This window comes from Pelophylax lessonae (assembly GCF_965119305.1).
Source record: "Pelophylax lessonae genome assembly, chromosome: 10".
Lineage (NCBI taxonomy): Eukaryota > Metazoa > Chordata > Amphibia > Anura > Ranidae > Pelophylax > Pelophylax lessonae.
In genome coordinates this window covers 221,708,892-221,727,691 of record NC_138777.1, presented here as the reverse complement: position 1 = coordinate 221,727,691, position 18,800 = coordinate 221,708,892, and positions in this window count along the sequence as shown.

Sequence of the window (18,800 nt, the reverse complement as noted above, 5' to 3'; positions counted from 1 at the left end):
TATTAAAAAATCCCTTTTACTTTGTATAAATCTCCCACTTTACCAGCACCATAGCAGCCCCAGACCATCACATTACCTCCACCATGTTTGATAGATGGCGTCAATCCTCCTCCAGCATCTGACTAACCATGATGGGAATTGTAGTTCCTGAACAACTGGAGGGCAATAGTTTGGAGACCCCTGCAATAGACCTTCACTCATCTGCTCTTCAAACAAAAATGGTCACCATGCTTTGCTGCCCTCTTAGGACTGGGGAAGCCCAATACCGTTAAAAGCAAAGAAAAAGGGTGCACCAGACTGGCGCATTACCACTATAGACCTCTTTATTGTAGTAATAAAATGAATATATACTCACAAACAACTGCATATCACAAGGTCAACAGAATTATACACAATCAATGCATCCAGGTAAGCTGCACATGTTTCAATCTCTGTAAATTGCTATCTACACCTAAATGGCTTACGCGTTTCGAGGGAAGAACCCCCTCCATCAGAGCTAAATGATAGGTCCCCTACAGCTAGACTTTATGTATCTTACTAAACAACACTTGAGATACTTTTGCTCCTACCACCTACAGTTGGACAGGGAAAACTTTAGGTCACGTGACCAATCTCTTCACCAAGGAGGATGGCCAATAAACCTTGACATCATTAAAAGAAAAACACCATTGTTGCCATTATATACATATCCATATATATAAAGAGAAGTGACAAATGAACAGGCTGTCCTGGTAAATATCTTGGAGTACTGGTAAATGAACAGATGAAGATGTTTAAGTTAAGATGCACTATAATATGGCATGTACAGTACCCCAATATATTTACCAGAACAGCTTGTCTATTTGTCACTATTCTTTATATATGAATATGTACATACAAATAACAACTTTTGGTAACTTGTGTTTTTCTTTGATGAGGGGAAGTGACAAAATGCAGCACACAGCCGGATGAGCACCCGGCTACACATTTTTTGTATTAAATAGGGAGATTTATAGATTAGCCACTCAAAAAAGCTCTCAGTGGCCTATTGCCCCAATGGCCTCCCCCATGTGCAATTATAATTACAAACTGTGCACAAAAACAATTAAGGCAGAGCTCCACCCAATATTAACAGGAGAGTGTGATCTGGATCTAACACACGAAGTGGGGTGCTTCCATCCCAATATTCATATAGAACAGGAGGCTACAAAGGCAGCCGCATTTGCCCAGGGGACTTTATATGAGGCACCACACTTGTAAAAACAAAACTTTTCAAGTGCAAGGAAGAATATTTTTATATTTATTATTATTATAACATACTTTTCAAGTAAGAATATATTTTGCACAACTTTCCACAGTTTTGGACTATTTATCCAGTATTTATTTTCCACCTTACACTTTATTTGTGGTAATTTTGGACCACTAATTATTATCAATATACAGTTGTGTTCAAAATTATTCAACCCCCCAATGCTGTAAAGGGTTTTAGGGAATTTAGTGTACATTTGTAATTGTATTCAGAATTAAATCCTACAAGGACTTCTTAAAGAACCATATGCAACTAAAATGACATCAATTGGTTTTGTAATACAGTAGTAAATGTTTCTTTTGTGAATTCTTCATTGACACAATTATTCAACCCCTTAAAGACTACCACTCTGAAGAACAGAGGTTTATTGAAGTGTTTTCAATCAGGTATTGAAAACACCTGTGGATGTCAGGGAGCAGCAATAAAGCCTAATAAGCACCAATTAGGCAGCTTTAAAATGACTGTGATACTCAGCTCCTTCTAGACATTTACTGGTGTGGTTACAAACATGGTGAAGTCAAGAGAATGGTCCAGGAAGACAAGAGAAGAGGCGATTACTCTTCACAGGAAGGGCAATGGCTATAAGAAGATTGCAAAGATGTTAAACATACCAAGAGACACCATAGGAAGCATCATTCGCAAATTCAAGGCAAAGGGCACTGTTGAAACGCTACCTGGTCGTGGCAGAAAGAAGATGCTGACTTAGACTGCTGTGCGCTACCTGAAGCGTAGAGTGGAGAAAAGTCCCCGTGTGACTGCTGAGGATCTGAGAAAAGATTTGTCAGATGTGGGTACTGAAGTTTCTGCTCAGACAATACGGCGCACACTGCGTAATGAAGGCCACCATGCCAGAACTCCCAGGCGCACCCCCTTGCTGTCTCCAAAGAATAAGAAGAGTCGACTGCACTATGCCAAAAGTCATGTGGACAAACCACAGAAGTTTTGGGATAGTGTTCTGTGGACTGATGAAACAAAATTAGAACTGTTTGGGCCCATGGATCAACGCTATGTTTGGAGGAGGAAGAACAAGGCCTATGAAGAAAAGAACACCTTGCCTACTATAAAGCATGGCGGGGGGTCAATCATGCTTTGGGGCTGTTTTGCTTCTGCAGGTACAGGGAAGCTTCAGCGTGTGCAAGGTACCATGAATTCTCTTCAGTACCAGGAGATATTGGATGACAATGTGATGCAGTCTGTCACAAACCTGAGGCTTGGGAGACGTTGGACCTTTCAACAGGACAATGATCCCAAGCATACCTCCAAGTCCACTAGAGCATGGTTGCAGATTAAAGGCTGGAACATTTTGGAGTGGCCATCACAGTCATCTGATTGAGAACCTCTGGTGGGACTTAAAGAAAGCAGTTGCAGTGCACAAGCCTAAGAATGTGACTGAACTGGAGGCTTTTGCCCATGACGAATGGGCGAAGATACCCGTAGATCGCTGCAAGACACTTGTGTCAAGCTATGCTTCACGTTTAAAAGCTGTTATAACTGTAAAAGGATGTTGTACTAAGTACTAAGATTGAATGTCACTTGGGGGTTGAATAAAACTGATAATGAGGTGAGCACAGAAAAGACATTTGTGGTTATTTCATTATAAATGTTATGTTATATTTGTCTGACCTACACGTGCCTCTTTGATTTAATTGTAAGCAGGATGACTGAATGATCAAAATCAATGTCAAACTGGCCAAAACAATCAATTTCAGTGGGGGTTGAATAATTTTGAACACAACTGTATTACTGTTTTTATGAATTGTGCACATCTACACCTTTGTCACATTGTTATAATATTTATTTGCACATTCACTTATCGAATTTGGAGTGACTATTTGCACTATATCACATTTGATTTATGTGATTTTATATTGATTTCATTATTGTGATTTTAGCGCCGATTTATATATCTATTTATTCGTTTTGACAGGTACTCTCTACCACTTTCGCTTGGATCGTCTAGGGCATTCCGAGCAGAAGTTCTCCTCTCCCCTCCCTTTGTGCAGTCTTCTGGGACACGTCACAGGACCCAGAAGACTGTCGGACCATTCAGCAGGCACAGTGTGACACACACATGTGCACCTGGCTCTGAAGCCGCAAGCTTTGTCAGCCGAGTGCCCACAGTCGAAATGCCAGGGCCCTGGGAGAGGAGAGGGAGACAAGCAACGGTTTTGGAGATCACATCACTGGATCTTGGAACAGGCGAGTGTGTGTTTATTACACTTTTTGTCGCTGCTGACCTTTAATAAACACAAAAATGACTGGAGCTTCTCTTTAAGTGCCGGTTCACACTGTTCCGACTTGTCAGGCGACTTGGTCGCCTGACAAGTAGCGGTCCATGCTGTGCAATGGAACTGTTCTAATAGGAGCGACTCAAGTCGCTCCAACTTAGAAAAAGGTTCCCTCACCTTTATTTTGCAAAGTCGGAGCGACTTGCATTGACTTCCATTATGTAAAGTCGTTGCAAGCCGCGCCGAAGTCACGGTGCACGGGTGATGGCATTAGTCGCCCGAAGCCGGGTCGGATCAGTGTGAACCGACACTAAGAGCCATCTCTGTGTCCCTGCTTTAGATTCACTCCTCTTTTTGTCCTAGTCACCACTGTCCCCATGAAAGAAAGTGTACAGTTTATACGTTGTGATATGGGAACTCGAGATCACCGGCCAGCCACTTGTAATAAAAGTAATAGTCTTTATTTGCCAAATTGGCCAAAAAAAAACAGCTTTCTTCAGCAAATAAGGCCAATAGTTCATACGCTTGGCTCTCCGCCAGTACCTCAGTCCCACACTGTGGGTTAGGGTTCCCACCTGTTTTTTTGGGAGCACAAAATAAGCCACAGGAGCTCAGCAATACAAAGTCTCAGTCTCCTAAGGGTCCTTTGACACGGGCGGTGTCCGTTTTTCCTCCCATCCGTTTGCGGGTGAAAAACAGACATAATGCATGTCAATGGGATTGCGGATGTCAGCGGATGACCATCCGCTGACATCAGATTTGCGTCCTTTCCGATCAGTTCTGTTTTTTTGGAACAGAAGAGAACCCTATTTTTCTTCTGTTTAAAAAAAGGAACGGACGCAAAAACGCATGTCAGCGGTGTCATCCGCTGACATCTGCAATCCCATTGACATACATTATCTGCGTTTATCATCCGCAAACGGATGGGATGATAAACGACGGACACTCCAAAGTGTCATCCGTGTCCGTTTAAAATTAAAAAAAAAGTGCCTGAGCGGAGGAAAATACGGACCGCCCCGTGTGAAAGGACCCTTAAAATCTACACTTCCAAGACTCCCTTGCATGCGGCTTAACCCTTTCCGGACCAAAGTCCCTGTAATCCAGGTTCGGAGGTTCTTTTCCACCCACAGTCTCTCTAAACCTCCAAATTCTGGGTCCCAAATGAGGACTTACAGATCCTGAGAATACTGCAAATTAGTCCTCTTCTATCCTACTGGACGAACCTGGAACCCCTCACCCTACAAGGGTGAGAACCCCTGACTACTCAAAATGCATACAAATCATCCCCCTTAAAGGGACCACTACCCAAAAAAATCGGGAAACATACCTCCCTTTCAGGACCCACCCCTGGTGCCCTGTACAGCGTGTGTAGCATCCTACAGGTAGGTGCTAGGTAAAGTATAGTGGGCCTTGGCTGCTTAACAGCAGGGCCATGATTTCAACTGGACTGTCAAGTCTCCCAGGTGAGGTTACTGAGAGGGGAGTCTCCCCACTGGCTCTGTGAGAGGATTCTCATTCGGCAGTAGAGGAAACCCAATCAGTGGCTCATTTAGGCTTGTATCTACCCCAGAAGGCAGATTCTGCTGCAGAGGATTCTGGGAGTGGGTATAAGTTTGAAGGGAACGCATGACGCAGCGTCTTTGGCGGGAAGCGGAGTCCCAGGAGGGAGGGTACGGCTGTCTCTCCTCCTGTCAGAGGGAGCGGGTGTCCTGGGTGGTCGCCTGGGAATCCAAAGAGTGTGAAGCTGAGCTGCAGAGGGGATCCTGTGTGCCGAGAACTAGCTGAGAGAGAGAGAGGGGTCCAGTTTCAGGAAAGCCTACAAAGGTCATGAGTACTGTGAATTGCCCCTGGGGGTCTGCCTAGTGTCAGAGGGGACCACTCCGGAAGAGGTTCTGGGGATCCAGGAGTCAGCTAGTGGTTAAAGGGGTTGCCTGGTCAGACGACCCTGAAGTATTAGAGGGGATACCTAGGTAGAGGACCCTGAAGTATTAGAGGGGGTACCTAGGTAGAAGACCCTGAAGTGTTAAAGGGGCGCCTGCAGTTTGGCCCTGAAGGGTCAGTGTACAGTGGGAAGAGTACAAGGTTAACCTCCCCCCGTCCGCGCTACAGCCTATATACGGCTGCAGCGCGGACTCGAATTTTCGGGAGGCCGTTTTTAAACGGCCTCCCAGTGACACGCCCCCAGCGCGCTCCCGCGAGCGCGCTGCGGGGAAAATCTGTGTCGGCCGTGTCCCTTGGACACAGCCGATCACAGATCGTGGTGAATGGCCAATCACAGCGGCCATTCACCACGTGATCTGGCCGTCCAATGAGCGATGATCTCATATGTAAACATATGAGATCATCTCTCATCGCCGGCGCTCCTTCCTCACACGGAGCCTGCAGTGTGAGGAAGGAGGGGGAGCCGACAGCCGCTGGGGACACACAGCAATGTAATCAGGGCACCGATCACCAGTGCCCTGATTACTAAAAGGTAAAAACACACACACAGTGCCCCCACATCAGTGCCCACAGTGCCCGCCATCAGTGCCCCCCATCAATGCCCACAATCAGTGCCCATAGTGCTGCTAGTCAGTGCCCATCAGTGCCTGCTCATCTAGGCACTGATGAGCACTGACTGGCAGCACTATGGGCACTGAGTGTGGGCACTGATGGTGCTGCCCATCAGTGCCGCTCATCAGTGCCACCCGTCAGTGTCCAGTGCCATCCGCCAGTGCCCATCAGTGCCGCCTATCAGTGCCCATCAGTGCCGCCTCTCAGTGCCCAGCAGTGCCACCTGTCAGTGCTCATCAGTGCCGCCTCTCAGTGCTGCCTCTCAGTGCCGCCTCTCAGTGCTCATCAGTGCGGCATATTAGTACCTCCTCATCAGTGCCCATAAGTGCCACCTCATCAGTGCCCATAAGTGCCACCTCATCAGTGCCCATCAGTGCAGCCTATCAGTGCCCATCAGTGCCGCCTCATCAGCGCACATCAGTGAAGGAGAAAAATTTATTTTCAAAATTTACTCGCAGAAAATAAGAAAAACTTTTTTTTTTTTTCAAAATTTTTTGTCTTTATTCTTTTTTTTTTGTAAAAAATAAAAAACCCAGAGATGATTAAATACCACCAAAAGAAAGATCTATTTGTGTGAAAAAAATGATAAAAATTTAATATGGGTACAGTGTAGCATGACCGCGCAATTGTCATTCAAAGTGTGACAGCGCTGAAAGCTGAAAATTGGCCTGGATGGGAAGGGTGTTTAAGTGCACAGAAGGCAAGTGGTTAAGAGTTGCAGCAGCACAAGTATCTACACAGAGCTACCTCAGTCAGTGAAGGGCTGGAGGGAGCTGTTCAGTAAATTTTGAGCTAAAGCAGTGTCAGGAGTCAAGTATTCTACAGTCCTGGATCTTCTGAGTTAAAGTCGAGGTTCCAGCACAGTTTCAGTCCTACAGTATCTTTAGGCTCAGGAAGTGCTGGTCGGCATTCAGCTGGCGTCAAGACAGCGCCAACAGGCATTTTTCTTCAAGTGTCCCAAAATGTGCCTAGTTGAGCCAGAGGAGTATCCCACTCATTCCCTTCTCCCATCCCCTAAATACAATAAAACAAAACAAACCAATGATGCCAGAATGGTCATTGTCTCAGTTCTCACACCTGGGTTCACAACTCAAAAGTGTTGGAGGTGTCACCGGTAACAATGGCAGACCCACATCAGGCACAAGGCCTGGAAAAACTGCTACAAGCGTATATAAGAAAGACATATACAGACTACAGTGTACCCATCTTCTGATGGCTCCTTCCAGCAGGATAATGCACCATGTCACAAAGCTCCAATCATCTCACCACTGGTTTCTTCACCATGACAATGAGGTCACTGTACTCCAATGGCCTCCACACTCACCAGATCTCATCCAATAGAGCACCTTTGGGATGTGGTGGCATCATGGATGGGCAACCGACAAATCTGCAGCAACTGCGTGATGCTATCATGTCACTATGGAGCAAAATCTCGGAGGAATGTTTCCAACACCTTGTTGTATCTATTTCATGAAGAATGAAGGCAGTTCCAAACTCAAAAGGGGCTCCAACCCGATACTAGCAAGATGTACCTAATAATGTGAGTGACTATAAATAAAAAAAGGGATACAACTAGTAAATGTGTATTGTTCATATCCAGGGTATTGTCTGGCCCGGAGTTACATATACTATTGTATATGTTGTATATGCTGCTGGTTGTATATGCTATGGAGATAACACTGGTTTATATTTGTGCTGTCTTTACATCTGAGTTGGACTCTGTGCCTACAGCACATAAAACTTATCAGGGATATGCTCCTTGTACCTAAATGTGACATCATAAATGTTTATTGCGAGTCATAGAGGTTTGTCGTTCACTTTTAGTCACTTATATATAAATGCATTGGATTGTTTAGGTCCCTCTGCCCTGCTGCAGTGGTGACCCACCCTGTACCTGGACCCATGTGACATAGACACACCTAGAAGCTTTTAGACTAGACTTTACTAATGGGAGTAAAGTTCTGTTAAAAAAGTGCCAATCCCAGTATGGCCTTTTTGCTTTCCTTTACCCGACGTAGTCAGCCTGGGCAGGGAAGGGAGGCAAAAGTCCATGAAGATGGGGGAGCAATGGTCTACCCATTGGCTTGAAGGAGCCTCCTCCAGTTGGGTCCAACAGATAAAGTACTGAAGTGTATCTAAATTAGAGATTTTTTTTTTAGTTTTGAATAGAGTAGTAAAGGGGTATACCAGGGTTTCTCAATCAGGGATCCATGGAACCCTAGGGTTCCTCCAAAGGTTGCTAGGGGTTCCTTGAGCAATGAGCAAGTTCTGCCTCTCAGATAAGTTACCACTGACACCAATTGTCTTTTTAGTTATCTATAATGGGATAATTCATCCCAATGACCATCAAACTAATGTACCATGAGTTGTAGATATGGTAATTTTAGTAGGGGTTCCCTGAGACCGGAAAGTTATTTTAAGGGTACCTTTGTGTTGAAAAGGTTGAGAAACAAGCTGGGTTAGACCCTTCCTGTGGTTTTCATTGCTGTTTTTGTCCTCGCTGGGGTGGTTCACCACCCCCCCCCCCCCCATTAGTCCTAATCAGGGCTTTTTTTTCTCAGAGAATAGGTGCAGGAACTCCCCACCTTTTGAGTGACCCCTTGTCTCTGCCCCCTACCTACCTCCAAGCACTGTCCCTTGATTCCACCCCCTACCCACCTCTCAGTACTGTCAAAGTAATTTGTATGGAATGATACCAAGAAAAGCTAAAAAAAAAAAAAGGTCCCCTGCAGCCAGCAACAATAGACCCCCCCCACACAACAATATACCCGCAGCAATAATAGATGCACCCCAGCATCCATAGACTCCCACCAGCAGCAACAGATCTCCCAGTAACCAGCATAAATTGACCCTCCAACAGCCAGCAACAATAGATCCCTCCCTTAACAGTAGATCCCTCACAGCAACAACTGAGCCCCCAACAACACAAGACCTCACAGCAACCATAGAACCCCATGCAAAAATACATTCCCACTAATGACAATAGTTCCCCCAGCAGCCATTATCAACCCTCCAGCACCCCTTGCCATTACATACATTCAGTGTTGGAGGTGCCGGAACTGCGTTCCCCCACGTTCCCGCTGAAAAAAAGCCCTGGTCCTAATCGCCATTGTCTCCATAAAAGAAAGTGAGGGGGAATTGAGAAATGTTCAGCTGTCACCAGAGCAAGAAGTGAAGGAAAATCCTTTAATGGGGACAACAAGTTCATGTGACAACTCTCTAAAATGAAATTCCATTCAATTTAGAGAGATTTCCCCTTTTTTTCTCTTGTCTCCCTAAGACTAGAAGTTAAGGATAATCTATGGTCACAGCACACACTTTCATTTTATAACATCAGCATTGTAATAACAATAAAAACAATAGTTGTATTTTACAATCCTTTATACGTTTACTTCATCTCATGTTCTGAGTGCTGCCTGTCTGCTGGCCCTCTATTTCCACGACTTCCTCTATTTCCCGCATGCTTTGCAGTTTCTCCTCTGCTGTTCACTTTCAATTCCTAAGGACCACATATCCCACGGTACAATGCTGTGTGCAAGCAGTGATTCCTGTACTAACTCCGCCTCCGGAAACCTCTCCTCACAGCACCAATGTAGTTCAGAAGGCAGGCTCTGTGGAATGTGTGACGCAGCAGTGTCTACTCACAGGGCATAGTGACTACAAGTCACAGAATTCAAGAATGTAAATGTGTGAGGCAGAGGCGTAACTAGAACCTTCAGGGCCCCGATGCAAGAAACCATGAAGGGCCCCCCAGACCCCTGGCCGGGGCCCTTCCCTTCAAGCCCGGGGCTCTTCCCACTAATCCTGGGGCTCTTTACTCTCATTGCATGGCCTTTTATTATGGTCCCGCATCAGGATCCTTTCACAAGTTCTGCAGTGGGCCCCCTTCCTGCAATCTTGGGGCCTCCCCACAGTGGTGAAATGCCAGGGCCCGGTCGCCAGTGTGACCTTTGAGATCCTAGAGGTTCACCCACTGTTTTGCTACCGGGCCCCCTGGAGCATGGGGCCCGGTAGCGATTGCAACCCTTGCAACCCCTGTAGTTACGCCCCTGGTGTGAGGAATTTTTCAAAGTAGGTTTACAAACATTAACATAGTTCAGATTATTAGGAGTGGGCTAGAAAGAATTGGAATACAATGTGGAAATTAATATATGTAGAGGACTTACCCTCGAAGGAGCTGCTGATGTTTGGGTCCCCTGACTCCGGGTGACAACCACCCTTCTGGCAGCACAACACCCTCTGACACACAGAGGCTGAAGAGGGAATATTTATTTGTTCAAAAAGTACCACAAATCATTAAACAAAATGGCAAATAGTGAACAAAACCCGATAGCAGTTTTGTATAACACCATAAACAACTGGAGAACCAAATGTCTCTACCACCGAACCATAAAACCAGTTAGTACACTAAGACAACTCCTCCATGCTCAAGTGCAATAAACCAGTGGCATGCAGCTGGAGATCACAACTCATTTATGGTTATTCTAATACTGCCATGGTCAAAGGGCCAGGCTCGGAGACCAGTAGCTATATCAGTAGAGAAGCTCATACCGACCAGGATAGGTTTACAAGCAGGTCACCCTGGCCGATGACACAGTCTCACCCGAGGTGCGGGGTCTAAGTAATAACTGGTGCTCACCAGAGCTCCTGATGGTGGAGATGGGTTTTGCTGTGTGTTTGTACCAAGTTGCAGTCCTCAGGATCACCCCACCAGGAGGGGAGCAAGCTGGGGTCCAGTAGCAGATATAGCAGGTTGGGACCAAGCAAAAGTATAGTCACTAAACAAGCAAAAGATTTGTAACAAGTGGTTGCAGTTTGGGTTTAAGCTGGAGCATAGTCGAAGAACAAGCCAAAGGTCTGTAATGAGTGGTAGGGAGGATATGAACAGCAGCAGGAGTGAGAATTCAGCTGGAGGGAGCACAATAATTTGCCAAAAAGGAAGCGAAAACCAATGGTCTGAATAGGAAGTTTGTGGGGGGGGGGGGGAGCAAAGGGTTCAGGAGAAACAAGACACAAGGCAAGGCTGTCTAAGGAATCAGGAAGAGAGCTGTCTAGCATCTCAGATGGCTCAGCAAGAAGAGATACTGCCAAATACAGCAGAGGTTGCTGGTTCAGATCCAAGTCCTGACACATAGGCATGAATTTTCCACAGGTCACCACTTAAGCTGGATACACACTATACAACTTTTGTTGTCAGATTTCCTTTAGATTTACCTTTTCTATCTAGTGCAAGGGCCTGCCTGATTGCATACAAATTGAAAGTGTTTAGGTTTGACCTCATATTATATGGTTTTGGTAAGTCTGAAGGAAAAAATCTAAAGAAAATTGTATAGTGTGTATGGCCCATAAGCCTTCATATTTTGCAGCCCTCATTGGACAGGCAAAGTGAGCTCAGAGGAAGATCTTCCAAATGTGTCAGTGTCTGTACTGGGTGTTGTTTGTGCTTATCTAGAGCAGGGCTTTCCAAACTTTTGAAACAAAGGGCCAGTTCATTATCCTTCAGACTTTAGAGGGGCCAGTTTGTGGTCAGTGGGGCTGGAAAATGTCCCAGTCTCAGTATCAGTGAGAATAAACATGGCCTCAGGCTTGGTGGTCAGTAGGAGGAGGAGTAGTGCCCTATCACTGACATCAGTGGAAGAAACAGTGCCCCGATTTTGGGGTCAGTTGGAGGAATAGTGCCTCATCAGTGGTGTCAATGGGAGGAATAGTGCCTCATCAGTGGTGTCAATGGGAGGAATAGGGCCTCATCAGTGGTGTCAGTGGGAGGAATAGTGCCTCATCAGTTGTGTAAGTGGGAGGAATAGTGCCTCATCAATGGTGTTAGTGGGAGGAATAGTGCCTCATCAGTGGTGTCAATGGGAGGAATAGTGCCTCATCAGTGGTGTCAATGGGAGGAATAGTGCCTCATCAGTGGTGTCAGTGGGAGGAATAGTGCCTCATCAGTTGTGTAAGTGGGAGGAATAGTGCCTGATCAATGGTGTTAGTGGGAGGAATAGTCCCCCACTGTTGGTGTCAGTGGAAGAAACAGGGCCTCGCTGTTAGTGTCAGTGGGAGGAGTTGTGCCCCAAGGACCAAATAAAGTCTAGCAAAGGGTGGCATCCGGCCCTTAAGCCGCAGTTTGGAGAGCTACAACATGTGGCTACAGATGGAATTGTCTTTTAGTTTATTTTATTGCCTTACACTCATCTGCCTTTGTGAGTATAATTGTCTGTGTTTTACTTTCAAGTAAATGGTACCATTGGTAATGCACTAGACTGTTGCACCCTTATTGCTTTTTGTTGTCTAAAACTAGGGAAGTCCCAATTACTATGAACTAAGAGTCTTGTCAGTCTATCCAAACTCCTCCCACTGAAATTATTGGGGCCCAAAGTTCCAGCGATGGAGCGGTCAGATGGGAGTGGATCCCACTATACCCAGTATAGGTATGTAAGCTCTATCCTAAAAATAGGTGGTGCTGTCCCTTTCAGAAGTGGGCAGGAGGTTGTGGTCAAAGGCCTCTCAGCACAAAGTGATCTGTGACTACACCTCCTCCAGCCCTCCAGCTTCCTGCAACCAGGGATGTTGGCTGTGACTTAGGACTCTCCCAACCAACTGATAAGGAACAAAAGTGGATGACAACACACTGGTGAATAATAAACTCTGATGTCTTTATTGTAGCAATAAAAGGATCACAGCAACACACTGAGAGAAAACGTGCATTTCCTTATATTGCTACAATAAAGCAGAGAGATTCTTTTGTGCACCAATCTGCGGTTCTCCACTTTTATTCCTTTGAAGTTTTGCGTTGATGAGTCGGACACATGCTGCATGTTTGAGGCTACAACTGGGTGGACCAATCTGGAGCAGTGTGTGGTGTTGTGGAATTTTTGGATCCCACAGAACTGATGATGTCAGCAGAGACTCAAGAACTGTTGGGATCTCTCACAGCTGTGACATCTGTGTAGACATTGCAGCAAAGTCTCTCCTACACAGCAGCCCACTTGGATTGTCACCAGTTACTGTCCTCCATGTGACTGCTCCAATGCCCAGGAATTCTGCTTCCCTTTTCCTTCTCCTGCCAATCTTGTAGTCCTGTCCAGCCTGTAGCTCAAGGGTTCCTAACCTGGGGTCAATGGACCCCCTAAGCGGTCCATGGATGGGTCAGTGAGGGTCAGATAAAAAATAACATTTACATTCATTATACAGCCCTCCTCTTGTCCCAATCAATGGTTTCCCATTTAAAGAAATGAAAGAAAATGCACACTGCCGCTGCCAACTGCTAAGCGTCTCTTAACTCGTTGTTGGCCCATGTTTACCATTTCAATTTGTACCATCGTTCTCTGCCCAACCGCCATCTTCTGCCACTCCAGAAGAGCATGTGCCAATCCCCATTTTCTAGTTGTAGATTTGAACAGAATTGTTCTGTTTATTTTGCATAAGATGATTGTATCTTATTCTTGTAATGATTACTTTTTGCATAAAAAGGAGTGAGTTTTTTGTTAAGATTGTTTTCTTTATTCATACTTTGTGTATGTCATATATGTATGAGCCAATCACATTTCATTAAAATAAAGTACATATATTCATTGCATACAAAGTCGTCTTTGTGTGAATATTTCTGGGGAGGAGGTCCGTGACTCAAAAAAGTTTAAAGTGTCCCAAAACCCACATCATAAAAACCTATCAATAAATGGTGAATTACATTCTGTTCATACTCACTCAGTCATTATGAGATTTGTTTTCTGTATTCTGCAAAATGGTTGATCCTGCTGCTCTCTATCTCCACCATCTTTCATGTCCTCAATTCAGCTAGGGATTTTTGCAGCTGTGGTGGCAGCTCTGCACATGCTCAGTTTTCAGTAAGTTTCTATGCTGAGCATTTCCTCCCTATCACATCTGAGAAGCCCGTGTGATTATAGAGTCACACATGTGGACACAGTGGTAGATGACAACCCTCTCCCTCCCTCCTCCTCCATGCCCACTAACCAGCTAAACCCAATGGGGATGGCATATTACATGTAGATTGATGGAGTGTTTCTCAGTGCTAAACTTTTCATCCAATTTCTAAATGGCTGCATTTGTAAATTTCAAAAGGCAATATAAAGGAATAGTGGTGGTAAAAAAAAAAGCATTTGTGGGTTTCACTAATCATTTTTTATGTATAATTCTGTATACAGTGGGTACGGAAAGTATTCAGACCCCCTTAAATTTTTCACTCTTTATTATATTGCAGCCATTTGCTAAAATCATTTAGGTTCATTCTTCTTCCTCATGAATGTACACATAGCACCCCATACTGACAGAAAAACACAGAATTGTTGACATTGTTGCAGATTTATTGAAAAAGAAAAACTGAAATATCACATGGTCCTAAGTATTCAGACCCTTTGCTCAGTATTTAGTAGAAGCCCCCTTTTGATCTAATACAGCCAGGAGTCTTTTTGGGAAAGATGCAACAAGTCTTTCACACCTGGATTTGGGGATCCTCTGCCATTCCTCCTTGCAGATCCTCTCCAGTTCTGTCAGGTTGGATGGTAAACGTTGGTGGACAGCCATTTTTAGGTCTCTCCAGAGATGCTCAATTGGGTTTAAGTCAGGGCTCTGGCTGGGCCATTCAAGAACAGTCATGGAGTTGTTGTGAAGCCACTCCTTCGTTATTTTAGCTGTGTGCTTAGGGTCATTGTCTTGTTGGAAGGTAAACCTTCGGCCCAGTCTGAGGTCCAGAGCACTCTGGAGAAGGTTTTTGTCCAGGATATCCCTGTACTTGGCTGCATTCATCTTTCCCTCAATTGCAACCAGTCGTCCTGTCCCTGCAGCTGAAAAACACCCCCACAGCATGATGCTGCCACCACCATGCTTCACTGTTGGGACTGTATTGGACAGGTGATGAGCAGTGCCTGGTTTTCTCCACACATACCGCTTAGAATTAAGGCCAAAAAGTTCTATTTTGGTCTCATCAGACCAGAGAATCTTATTTCTCACCATCTTGGAGTCCTTCAGGTGTTTTTTAGCAAACTCCATGCGGGCTTTCATGTGTCTTACACTGAGGAGAGGCTTCCGTCGGGCCACTCTGCCATAAAGCCCCGACTGGTGGAGGGCTGCAGTGATGGTTGACTTTCTACAACTTTCTCCCATCTCCTGACTGCATCTCTGGAGCTCAGCCACAGTGATCTTTGGGTTCTTCTTTACCTCTCTCACCAAGGCTCTTCTCCCCCGATAGCTCAGTTTGGCCGGACGGCCAGCTCTAGGAAGGGTTCTGGTCGTCCCAAACGTCTTCCATTTGAGGATTATGGAGGCCACTGTGCTCTTAGGAACCTTAAGTGCAGCAGAAATATTTTTGTAACCTTGGCCAGATCTGTGCCTTGCCACAATTCTGTCTCTGAGCTCTTCAGGCAGTTCCTTTGACCTCATGATTCTCATTTGCTCTGACATGCATTGTGATCTGGAAGGTCTTATATAGACAGGTGTGTGGCTTTCCTAATCAAGTCCAATCAGTATAATCAAACACAGCTGGACTCAAATGAAGGTGTAGAACCATCTCAAGGATGATCAGAAGAAATGGAAAGCACCTGAGTTAAATATATGAGTGTCACAGCAAAGGGTCTGAATACTTAGGACCATGTGATATTTCAGTTTTTCTTTTTTAATAAATCTGCAACAATGTCAACAATTCTGTGTTTTTCTGTCAGTATGGGGTGCTATGTGTACATTCATGAGGAAGAAGAATGAACCTAAACGATTTTAGCAAATGGCTGCAATATAACAAAGAGTGAAAAATTTAAGGGGGTCTGAATACTTTCCGTACCCACTGTAGTTCCAATGTCTGCCCGGGCTTGGGAAAGCTCGTACAAGCTTGGTTTGGGGGCCAATTTCTGACAAGTAGAAGCATTCAAAGGAGAAAATGTAAGAGATAGGCAGAGGCACTTTCTGGAATTAAACAACAGGACTACAAGGACAATTGGAAACTTTTTCTGCACCTTCTACCCTTCATCAAAAATAAACATAGGATTTATGAGTGCAAGGCTTTGCTTACAAAAAATAATGGTATGCATTAAAACTTGGAAAAGCATATATTGAAAGAACCATTTAAGATTTCAATATTTTTATTGATTTTTAAGAAAGAAAAGGAATACAAAGGTACAAAGTACAATCTGGCCATTGCCATGAAACAAAGTAATAAAAATGAAACTTTCAGAACAATTGACATAGAAGTAAAAATAGTTGAACAGTAGCACAAATAACAGCAAAAGCGTAGCCCCCTATGCCCAATAAGTCAACTCTGGCCGGCCCGGGCCCCGCTACCCCCCCTCCGGCGCCCCCATGGGAACTTACTGTGCCACGAGAGAGAGAGCGGCCCCTCGACCCCCCAATCTTTTACATCACAATCAACTGGGGAGGCGTTCACCATCTGCGATTCTGCAGAGACGCCGCCTGAGTGCCTGGCAGAGGCAGAGGCCATGAAATCTAAAAACTGTGGACCGACAATGGTCCGTCAACACCCGATTCATGGTGTCAAACAATTCAAACCTATAGAAAAGGAAAAGGAAAAAAAGGGGGAGAGAAGAAAATAGGAGGAGAAAGGAGAGGTAGAGAGAGAAGGAAGGGTGGGGTAAGAATAGTAGGAAGTAGATAGTGGAAAGGGAGTAGTAGCGGTGAGAAAGGGTTGGCGTCCAGGCTCGTGTCCCCAAAATCGGTGTTCACTCACAAGTTATACAGTCTCGTGGGGGGGAGGGTTCCTCCTCAACCTAAGGGGGACCAGCTAGGTATCGTACCCAAGGGTCCCACGTTTTCTCAAAGAGGTGCATTTTGTCGTGAAGCATCACCACCATCCTCTCATTTATCATGATCCAGGTCAGCTTGGCCTTTAACAGCTCAATCGGCACCACTGGAGTCCACTAAGAGTTGGCTATTGCAATCTTGGCAACCTTAAATATAAAAGCTATAAGGCGTTTAGCATGTTTTGGTACCCCCTCAACGGGTTTGCCCAGTAGTGCCTGTTGGGGAGATTTTACCTGGTTGATATGTGTTAGGGAATATATAAAATTGTACGTGTGAATCAAGAACCGTCTGACTTTCGCACAAGTCCACCATGTGTGGAAGGCAGTGCCCACTTTGCCACATCCCCTAAAGCAGTGGGGAGGAGCATCACGAACCGCAGCCGCCAATCTGACCGGGACCATGTACCACCGCAAAAACACCTTGTAGTTAGCTTCTATTAAAGACGTATTAAAGTGGAGTTCCACCCTATTTTTATACTTACCTCCATCTTCTCGCTCCGGGTCACCTGAAAAAGAAATGGATAATCGCATATTTTTTTTTTTTTTTTACTTACCTCGTAGCGAAGAAAAAATACTTACCTTACTTCATTCTTCCTCCTTCCTCGGCCGCGGCCCGTCGTCACTTCCTGGCTCTGCAATGATTCCTGGGAGCTGAACGTCATAGCTCCCAGGAATCATTGCGCCTGCACCGGCCCCGACGTCAGTTCCGGTCCGCGCGCGTCATCCCCTTCTAAACAGCTTCTGGGCATGCCCAGAAGCTGTAGAGGGATGACACGCGCGACCCGGAAGTGACGTCGGGGCCGGCGCAGAGCATCGTGGGACCAAAGAAGGCGGAAGAAGACGCCGAAGGGGATCTCGCTGGCTTCAAGCTGCCCACATCTGAGATGGCAGCGCTGGACAAGACGTTTGCAAGGTAAGTATTTGTCCTAACAGGTAAGTGCAACCCGGGACAGATCAGAGGCTAGCCATTGTGGAATGCACTAGCCCTGACTGTCCCGGGGGTGTTAAAAAAAAAAAAAAAAAAAAATCCAGGGTGGAACTCCGCTTTAAGTAGGGATTTTCAAGTTAAGCTGAGCTAGTGAGCTCCATTCAGTTCGATCTAGTTCCTCCCCCAAATCCTCCTCCCAGCGCCGCATATAAGGAAGTTTAGTCTTATCTTCGTGTAATATGTGAAAGAACCATTTTAAATTACAATTTCAGCCTTAAGGGAGGGCAAATGTAACCAAAGTGTTTTTAATGAGCATTAGTCACTTATGATATAATTCATTATATGTGCACCTCTCTTTTCAATTCCCTGTAATTTTCTCTTTATTGAGTAGACCCTATAATCTGATGACAAGTAGGCGTAGATTAATTATATGGAGTGGGCGGAGCTTCAGGGAAGTGGGTGTGGTAAGTAATTGATAGCTGTGCTGCAAAGTGTCCCTGGAAATTTTTTTCAAATGATGGCAACTATGGTAAAGGGGGTGCCAGTGTTTGGGCCCCAAAGTATTCAGTGTACAGTGGATGTGTGCAGCGTGCAGTGTTGAGAGTTGCAGCAGCCAGCAGTGTTAATAAGTCTACCTCGGTCAGTAAGGACTGGAGGGAGCAGTGTCAGAGACTTTTGAGCAAGGCTTCTTTCACACGGTCCGCCTCCGCAGGCGGATCCGTGTTGCTCAGCGGGGATCGATCCGCGATCCCCGCTGAGCCGGGCGGATGACAGCTCCGTCTCCACTTGCAGAGCGGAAAGGGAGGTGTCACAGCACCCGCTGCCCTCTATGGGGGATCGGAGGAGAGCGGACCGCTTGTCCGCTCTCATCAGATCCGCTCCGCTCCGATTACTGAACGGATGGAAAAATAGGGTTTCCATCCGTCCAGATTTCAGCACAGGATCGGATGCGGATGGCAGCGGGTGTCAGCGGAGGTGACCTCCGCTGACATCCGCTGCCCCATAGAGCTGCATGGAGGATCCGATCAGATCCGCCTAAAGAAACT